Here is a 10000-nt window from a genome sequence, read left to right as displayed (position 1 = left end):
AAGAAAGACATGTGGGATTGGGGGACATCTAGAACTAAGTCAAGACTGACTACAATTAAAGAAATCACTACACACTGTCTATCTATCTGTTTCCATCTAATCAAAGACAGTTCCATTCGATCTTAGGCGATCCCAGGTTACCGACTCTCCGGCCTCATTTCGAGGCACGATTGGAGAGCTCCTTGGGCCCGCCGCTTTCTCCAAAATGGAAAACTTTCAAGATTAGCGTACTTTTCTATCTATCACTTACGTCATTTCTTGTTGTCAGTCAATCTTCATCAAGACAGTTGACCGAGTCGAAACCTATTGCTCAAGTCTTCCGAACCCGAATAACGAGAAAACTTTTCTCTTATATACGATACCATCAGACGCGCATTCCTTGGGATCAGAAGGAAGACTCTTTCATTTCAACGTCTACTCAGTTTGCTATCTTTTTCAGGATAAGGATCGGCCTATCCAACCACTATGGGATATGAGGTTTTTCCTCGGCTGCACAATCCGATGTGCAGAACTACTGAACGGAAAAAGGATCCTATTCCTCAGTCGACTTCCACCCGCCCGGCTAGTTGCATCAAAGGCATTAATTGTTTGACGGAGTTCTTTTCCGAGAGGGAAGAAGGGCAAGCAGGTCCCCCAAACGGTCTCAGAGTACGCAAGTCTTCGATTGGAGAAAGAGGTCGGGTTAGGGCAGGAAGGCTAAAGCTGCCGTTAAGCGGTTAAGTAGGAAGGATAGGTCTATAGTTGTTGTAGTAGAAGCTAAAGGTTGTCAACTTACGTTCTGTTCCAGCTTGAAAGTGAAGACGAAGCCAGCCGTTGAGTTGAAAGTTTGAGCGCTGTGTTGCGGCATGGGCCCTTAAGCTTCTTAGGCAAACTCTTTCATAACCTTGTCCCTTGTGTCGTTGAAAGGAGTCTAAAGCCAGATAAGATCATTCCCTAAGGGACTAGTCCTTCTATCTGACTTCTTCTACTCAATCAGCATGAAAAAAAAAGGCATAGAAGGGTGCAATACTTCTATCTTTCTGCCACTTCGTCTTGTACCTGTCCTTTTGGGACAGCCTCTCTCTTCACACCTTGAACCAGGACTAAAACCTATCCCTTCTATTATGATATGAATAAATCCTACTTAACCGCTAAAGGAACGTAGTTGCATTTCTATTCTATAAGGAGAGGGATTGAAGCTTCTTTGATAGAACCTGGGAGAGGTATGTTTCATTGCAGGTTCTTTAGAGCTTGGAGTTTAGAAGCATACTTGTTAGAGTAAGGAGCGGGAGATACTCGACTGATAGGGAGAGGAACGAAGTAGCGTGTTGTTGATAGAACAAGGTATGAAGTAGCTCGACATTATAAAAGGAGAGGGGTTGGCTGGCTTCCCTACTTCGTCTTCTATCTTTCTTCCACCCCCTGGACACCATTCTACCCAGAACTCGTGTATGGATCGAGAGCTTAGAATGCCGTTAGAGAAAAGGCGTCATGAGTGGAAACACTCAGATGTGAGGTTAGTGACCTCAGTCTGTGGAGGTCCTTCAGACCCACGGGCGTGGGTGAAGGTTACACTGTAACAGGTGTATATTTTCGCTCATATCCTGAGCGGGTATTTGATTGAAGTGTCAAATACGCCGTCCTGGTCCTACTAAGATCAGCGCCAACCATTGGCAGCACCAAGATCGCTGCGAGGAGAGTGCCCGACCTATTTGTCTTTCTCGCACCGATGATTAAACATAATTGCGTTATGAAAGAATGTTCGATCATCAAACTAAGACTCACTGAAAGCTGCCGTTCACGTCAGGGCATATAGATCAGCGGATATGTAGTTTCGTGTACTGATTCTCTTCGAGATTGGGTTGGTGTTCAGTGTGGGCAGTCTCATTTGCTAATCTATATGTTTTCAGTTTCAAGAGGGAAGAAGCGGGGTAGAGTAATTGGTCAACTCATCAGGCTCATGACCTGAAGATTGCAGGTTCGAATCCTGTCCCCGCCTAATCATCTGAGGCCGTAGTCAGCCTCAATCTTTCTGATTCGTAAGTAACTCAGTGAGTGCTTTCCTTTTCCCATGTCTTTTTTGGTCAACAACCAACCACATCTCTATATAGTCAAAACACTAGTCCTACAGGCTTGACGGGGTTCAGTCTGTATGGAGGGGAAGATTTTTTTGAATGTAAGTAAAATGGATAAAAAGATCGATTTTTTTCTTTTTCGTTTCTTATCTATCCCATAGCTGTTGTTGTTCTCTATTCCCTTTTTAGAGGGGGGCGCCCACCCGCATTGAATCTCCCCGATCCGGGTCTCGATCTCACTTTTGCCTTTTATGCTTTGCATTCATAAATGAATATTCGACTTGAAACCCTGTTCAAGGAACGCTTTGGGGAGTATTACGTATTGCCAGACGGCTTCACTTTCTCAGCCGGGGCATCTAGACTCACAAGTTGAAACCTTACAGGGTTTGCAAGATATCTTTGTTGATCTATTTTTTTGAAGGGGGGCAAAGCCCTTCTTTTTTGACTGCTTTGGAGTTTGTTCTTAATTGGGTGGAGAAAGATGATTCGCTTTTTTTATGTTCCTTTAGCCTTTCGTGGAGATCGAATCCCGACTTTTTCTGACTGATGAACGAAATTAGTGCAGCGGCAAGGAGCGTTTTTGACTTCCTAACATGGATACCAAGTCTGGGTCAGAGAATTCATAGTAAGGCGATACGCTCTCCGATGCAGTAGATCAGCGGACCGGAAGATTAGCATGTGAGGCGAGAGTGTCCGGTCTGCTTCAAGTCCTGCCGTTCAATACTGGACTTCTTCTTCCGCTTCCAGGAGCAGCCTCTATCCTGTTGAGGTGAGGCCTTTGACTCCGCTTGCCTCTACTTTTCATGTCAAGCGTACAAGTGTAGTTTAGTGGGATTGACTTCTAAAGACAGGAATTCTTTTTCATCTCCTCGGGCAAGACCCTGTATAAGTCGACGTCTTAACCTGACTTCCTGAGCTCAGAGATTTGATGATAGGGATTGTTCACAGCACTAGTTGTCACCGTCTAATCCTTTCATAAAAGACATTCACTGACCCACGTAGGACTGCTGAATGGAATGATTCCTCCCCCGAGGGTGATGGAAGGGGGGGCACGACCCGATCTAAGATTACTCCCTGAGCAGAGTCTGACTTTTCGAAAAGAAGAGAGGAAGGGGCGTACCAAAAAGTTCTCCAATTCGATGAGGACAAGCAGGCACAACAATCCCAGGAAAGGTTCGAAGCACGTAGTTGCAAAGCTAATATTCAGAAGTTCAGTTCGTGAGATAGCTCCCCGGACCAGATCTTTTTGATAGATTCCTAGTACCGACCTTCCGTTCAGTGTAGGGAAGGGATTTGCCCCAAGCCAACAAGGAAGCAAAGTACCCGTGCTATCAGTACAAGTATAAGCCGGATCGTACCACACGGGAGCAGGATCCGCGTTCCACCTCTAAACCATAGGATCGGGCAATTAGAATCATGCCACTTTTTTATGGCAGGTTGAAGTTTCAGGCCAAGGGCGAAAGCAACTATGACTGACATCCTTAGATGAGCTTCAGGCCACTTGACCAATAGGCAAGCTCAAGTAGCTTTCAATCGGGGAGGATCAAGTCCAAAAGAAAGAGTGAAGGATCTGTCTTTTTTCCCAGCTGTATGAAGAAACCAAGCCAACCGAAACCGATTCAAGAGCCCTTCTATTTTTTATGTTATTTTATTATTACTTTTGCTCTGACTTTGAGCGATTCCATATCAACTAATGGAATCATAATAATAATTTCAATGAAAGGTTTAAGTAGTGCTTTTTTATTAATTCAATTATATGATGTTGTTCTACCTATTTGTCTGCCGAGGAACGTAGTCGCTTTCTGGTTGAGTTGAGCGTATGTCTTTGCCCAGATATTTTTCCTTTGTTTGAAAAAGACTAACTACTATAGTATAGTAAGGGGCCTTTTCTTGCTCGTTAGCGCTGTTTTTTGATTGCAGGGCGCTAGCTTACTAATAAAGAATAAATATATATATATAGGGCTTTTTTCTTTCATCTTTCAGCTTGATCGGAATCGATTCTATGATTGAATAGCAGAAGTGCTACTTATTAATTAGTAGTATAAACTCGGAGAGACAGACAGAGAGGCAATCATACCTGCTAACTCCTAGGATGAGAAGTAGGTCCCTTGTTTTTGGCAGGAATAGTTCCATTGTTGCCCCTCGGGAGAGTGAGTCTACTTAGCGAACTGGCAGGACGCGGAGATCGATTGATAAAGATGAATCTCGAGAGTGGATGGTTGACCGCCGCCCCCTTGTCCTGGAGGCTCTCCGGCCGAGGAGGGGCTTGCTATCGTAACCTTTATCCCGGTGTATGTGAAAAAGAGTGACGAACCCTTTTTTGTTCGGTCATAGGTTGGTGTCCAAAGAACGAGAGTCGGCTTCCTTAACTTAAGTCCGTTGTTCCTCAGTAGCTCAGTGGTAGAGCGGTCGGCTGTTAACTGACTGGTCGTAGGTTCAAATCCTACTTGGGGAGAATTTGGAGTTATAGCTTTTCTGACCTAGCGACCCCTGTCCTTCCCCTTAGTTTCTAAACTAGCAGAATCGTGGGACATCCAAAGTGGGAAGTTTCTTGTTTCTTTTTTTTCTATTTCTTACTCCCTTTTTTAGTTTAGGAACTTGGTTCGTTCAATTCACTTGCTCATGAACTCGCAGCTTCGCCAGAAGCGACTAGGGGGGAGCTGTCGTAGAAGCTTTGCCCTTTGTACAGAGATTGTTATGAACTGACTAGCGGAACGCTAGCTAAGCTAAAAAAGAGTCTGAGTTCCCTTCAATCAAATCAATAAGCTTTATTTCAGGTTTTTATCCCTCCTTCTTAGAACCCATTGATGGAGGGGGGCCTCGGCCCGGGAAGGGGAGAGTGGCCGAGTGGTCAAAAGCGACAGACTGTAAATCTGTTGAAGTTTTTTCTACGTAGGTTCGAATCCTGCCTCTCCCACTTGTTTGTTGTAGACTTCTTCGAAGAGAAAGGGGGAGAAAGAAATCCTATAGCTTAGCTTGAGTAAAGCCCATTAGTATTAGTAGTAATTGGATCTTTTCTAAGGTTTGAGGATGCTGTACCGATAGGTGCGGGAGATTTATATTGATATAAAGATAACGTCAGCATATTGGCTCCAGCCGGTAGCACGGGGCTTGCGAATTCTTCGATCCATACCCTCTGAGTTAAAGAGTGGGTCGGCACAGTTTTCCAGGTTGGTTCAAACTTCATCCCTTGTTCAAGGGGAATAGTTTGAATCTGGGGTACATAACGGTTTACAAGACGATTGAAGGACTCCTTTATGGAGCCAACCAACTCAACAACAGTGTCCATACAAGACACCGGCTGAGATATACTGGAAAAGTGTTTTTCTACCCGTTTTGCTAAGGTTATAATCTTAGAAAAGGAGAAGAAAGATACCATTTAACCAGCATATCCGCCTTTTGATCCCGTACACATATCATCCTTCTATGATGGGAAGGGATTTACCTGGGCTTGCACTGGAAATCCTATGAGAATATGACAATAGGAGTTTTCTTAACTGCTAAGCTTACACAGACTCCTGAAAGATTCGGACGAAGGCATTCCAAAAAAAAAAAAGAAGAAAGCTATTTATACGCTAGAGCCTTACAGAGACTTCCTAAAAAGAAGTGACCTTATCTAAATCTAAGGTAAAAACTCAAAGGCCCACATGCTTTCCTTTTTTGCTTGCCTAAGTCCCTTTTTCTACATATGGATTGAAAAAAGTTTTTCGGCCTGTCATGGACAGAAACTAAACCAGGCTCGCGTAGATACATTACCTGAACCATGCTTTTCCCAAGCGGGGGTCTAAGACCCTTTTCGGAAGCAAAACCCAGAGCAAAGGGGGGCACGGACAGCAGTTAGAACATACAGATAAGAGCACATAGCATCACTTACATCAGAAGTGGGATCACTCACTTCAAACCTTACTTCACAAGATCTTATCGCATTGAAAATCCGTATGGTGCAGTTATGAACGGAAGCACTGGGGTTAAGCCGAAAGTAGAAGTCGAAAGAGTAGTAGGAGTAGGCGAGAAGCCGGCGCGTCTTCATTTTGGGAATTCCTAACGGAATGAATATAACCAAGGGGAATGGAAATCATCGAAGATATAGTGTGTGTGCCGTGAGTAATCAATCTTCGCAAAGACAGAATCATGGATGTGGTCGTACTAATACTAATACTAATAAAGGATACTCTTTTGATACTTCTTTAATAGATCAGGAATTTATTTTCTTCAAAAATGGATTTGACTTTGCTTTTTAGGATGCTAAGGTTGGGGTGCTTATCCTCGTTTTAGTGATGTGCAGGCCCACTCGATGAAACGAAAAAGCTTGACAAGCTGGATGGATATTGGGTCACGGACATAGGAATACGGAATTAAAAAACCTGAGGCATTTAGGAAAACAACAAGCCTTGGTGCGACCTGACTCGGAACTGGAATTGGCAAAGAAGGAAGCCCCAGGTGCTTGAAAGACCAATACGCTCTAATGAGTCCCACTTACCAATATTTAAGGTGCACCGCAGGACTCATTCTGATCCACCCGCGGACACCCCTATCTTAAGCAAATGCCGACTTACCTTGGCCTTCCCAGATAAGAAAAAAAAGAGAAAGAATTGCCTCTCGCTCACACCCTTTCTAGGGGCGAATCATCGGATCGGATTGACCACCCTTTCTTTTCGCTTTTGATGCAGCTACAGCCTTTTCAACTGCTATTTGCTCGGTAACCATTATCTAGTCATGAAACGGGAACCGTAAATGAATACGAATAGGCCCTTCGAACTTGATTCACAAGACAGGCTCCGGTCTTAGGCATGTCTATCAGGTCCATTCTATCTCCTCCTCGAAGGAAGAGGCTCAAAGGCGAAAGGGATCGCCCTTGACCCCACTACTGCTCAGCTTACTTGCTTTCCCTAAGCACACACACTAAGTAGATAGTAGGCACAGGTACGCTAGGAGCTCATCGAACTTAACTTGTAGAGTGAGACCAGTGCTCGATATGGTTCATTTCAGTTCTCGTTCTCTCGATATGCTTCAACACATACCTGTCATCTATCTTTTTCAAGCGGTATCTCAGTCTGCTTTCCCTGATATTGGTAGTACGTACTATCTTCCTTGCGTGGAAGTAGTTCAAAGCTATCTTGAGATATATCTAAAAGCTATATATAAGGAGAAGTCCCGGTAGAGCTATTTCATGCCCTCTTATATGCTCGCTAACGTTTGTTAGCTCGTTTCCAAGTACAGAAGGCGGGTCTGGGAGACTTTTAAGTGAGAGAAGACCGCTGATAAAACAGTAGTGCTGCTCACTGATCGGTAGGGAGGAAGGAAGCATAGCAGGGGAAGGGGATAGCAAGAGAGAGAGACATGCGAGTTCGACTCTCGTTCTATCCATGTTCAGCAGTCCTTGTCCATGTTGGAACTGGGCAGTACCGCTCAACTACGAGATGCTTGAAAGTAGTTGCTTTTACTGTCTTTATTGAGATGTTCCGTGTACCGCACCGAGCCTTAATAGGTTGAGATTCTGTAAGTAACTACTCCGTGCAGGAATCTCTTTATGGAGGGAATTTGGATTTGTTATGAGATGGACTTCTTTTTCAATGATTCTTCTGATTTACTTCCTCTGGCAGTTGTAGTCATTTATGCTCTGTGGTGGCGGCGCCCTTTACCATTATTAAATTTGCCTCGACCCGACCCCGATCTGACTTTAGCATTTGATGCTCTGAGATATGAAATATCTTCTTTACTATAAACCCTGTTCAAGGAACGCTTTGGTGAGTATTACGAATTGCCAAACGGCTTCACTTTCTCAGCCGTTGGTGAGCATCTATATTTTACGATCTTGATGTGACGGCTGGGTCTTGACCTAGCTACCGAACTGACTTAATGAAATGGTAGACGTGGCCAAAGGAAGGGGTCGAAGGACAACGAGAACTCACAGCTTTCTCTCTATCCTGCCTGAGGCCAAACTCACACTTTATGGAGCTATAGCATACATTGAGCCTGCAGGGAGAGCCCTCTGGAATTGCAAAAGCCTTTGCCTCTATAACAGCCTCAATTCAAAGAAAAGTGTAAGTTACATTGATTCGGTCTTCGGGCTCACCTGATCTTCTTGGGAGCGTACCCTACAAGGGAAGAGAGTAGCCTGGGACAAGATATCTGATTTACGCAAGGCCAAGCCGACCTTCCGCTTCCGGAATGGATTTCTTTGAGACAATAAAAGAAAGATAGATAAGGGATTTTTCTTTCCCAGCCGTTGCCCTTGTCAGAGAGATTCCTTTTTTTCTTTAAATAAGAGAATTCTGACCTCAACCTCACTCAAGGGATAGAAAGGGGCGATGAGCTCAGTGGAGTAGAAGCCGTCCTTCTGAAATAGAAAGCCCTAGCTATGAGTTACTCCAATCTAGCCGTGAAGCGCGAGGGCCAATATTCAAATGAAAGCAAGGGGCTGATTGTCCTCATGGGGAAGGGATGAATACGAGCTGTCGGAAGAGCTGCTCTCTAAGAAGCAACCAATCCAAGAATTTCTTGATTTGGTAGAGTACCAGTCACAACACTAGAACCAAGTTAGGTGAGCTTGAATGCATAGGTAAGAGCGGGGAAAGCTGCTCTTAGGAGCGTACTCCTTCCGATCTAGGCGTATGGTTGAATCTATCCTTCAAGTAGTGCTTGATTGAGGGATGAACCCGAATCCGTACTTTCCGGTACTTTTCCTCTTTCAAGTGGGTTTGAACTCTTTCTTTTTCTTTTATTGGCACGGATGGACACCTCGAAGAGAATCCTTCTTCTTCTGCCTGGCTGGCTTTGTACTGACTGATAAGAGTCTCCAATATGCAAGCCTTACACGTGACTTAGTAAGCCAAAACAGGGCAACCCACTGCTCGCGACGTGCGGTGCGAGTTGCTTTGTAAAAGGTATTTATGTATCAATCAGTAGCCAGAGAAAAAAAAAAGTACAATTGCAACTTCAGACATTGAAGAAGATTTTTTAATGAGCAAATTTGGCGCAAGCCAATGCCGCTAATAAACACCCTTTTTGAAATTGAAATGAAACAACTTTGAAGCGCCCTAACATGTACCTACGGAGCAGAAGATAGATCGGTCCTCGTAGAACGTTCAAGACTTTAAGTCTGTTGTTCCATATCAATTACTAAACCTCGTGGTATCCACGTACAAAACATACCATTACCAATAAAAGAATTAGCACATTGGTGTCGGTCTACTAAGCCAGTCAATCAAGTATGTAGTGTAGAGTCCATGGTGTAGGACAGGTTTTAGTACGAGGAGTTCAATGAAAGGATTTCTCTATAGTAAGAGTGATCCATGGCCTTTCGCCTAGAGTCATAGAAGAATTCCTTCATGCTTCCCATAGGGGTAGGAAAGAGTCAAGTGGCCGGTTAAGCAGCTAGTCCTACCTAATCTAGGCACATACGCCGGTGAGAGCAGTGCCTTTTCAAATCAAAGCTTAGCTTCTGAGATTCTCTGACTAATAGAAACAATCTTTTGGGAAAGTATTCTGCGCTCTACTCTATTAGGCTGTGGGGCCCAGATCTTCTTGAATAAACTACTGTTTGCCCCTTGGAATGAAGCCTCTTAGGCTGTCTACCTTTGATTCAAGAGTCTCACCTTGGCGATCTACTGAGAAGGTCGTATCCATGGTCTCGACTCGCTCATACCCAGCCCACCTCTCTGAGGGGGACTTCCTTGCTATGCCACCATCCTATTAGCTTAGCTGGTAGTTAATCTATTTACTAGTCTGATGCACACTTGGAAGGCTCTCCTTTATCTTACCAGTCGTGCAGCACTATACACGCGTTTAGGTCATCATTCTTATCTAAGGCGGATAATTGGGCTTATAATGCCTTTGTTTTATGGACCTCGGGACCTTTCATTTCCAACTTCGGCCTATCATCTTATGTTTTTAGTTTCAAAAAAAGAAAAGGTTCGCGCCCTAGAGTGCATCCACGTCTTAGC

At 44.2% G+C, this 10000-nt stretch overlaps 1 non-coding gene across 1 annotated transcript; it reads left to right on the top strand.

The window, feature by feature from the left end:
- The first annotated feature begins 4887 nt into the window (after positions 1–4887).
- Positions 4888–4971, top strand: TRNAY-GUA (transfer RNA tyrosine (anticodon GUA)). Its single transcript has one exon. It is a non-coding gene; the product is annotated as a tRNA-Tyr (tRNA).
- The last annotated feature ends 5029 nt before the right edge of the window (positions 4972–10000 follow it).

This window comes from Vigna unguiculata, unplaced genomic scaffold (assembly GCF_037176805.1).
Source record: "Vigna unguiculata cultivar grain cowpea cultivar isolate G323 ecotype 2 unplaced genomic scaffold, ASM3717680v1 ptg000072l, whole genome shotgun sequence".
NCBI classification, from domain to species: Eukaryota; Viridiplantae; Streptophyta; class Magnoliopsida; order Fabales; family Fabaceae; genus Vigna; species Vigna unguiculata.
This window is presented reverse-complemented; position numbering and strand designations above follow the sequence as displayed.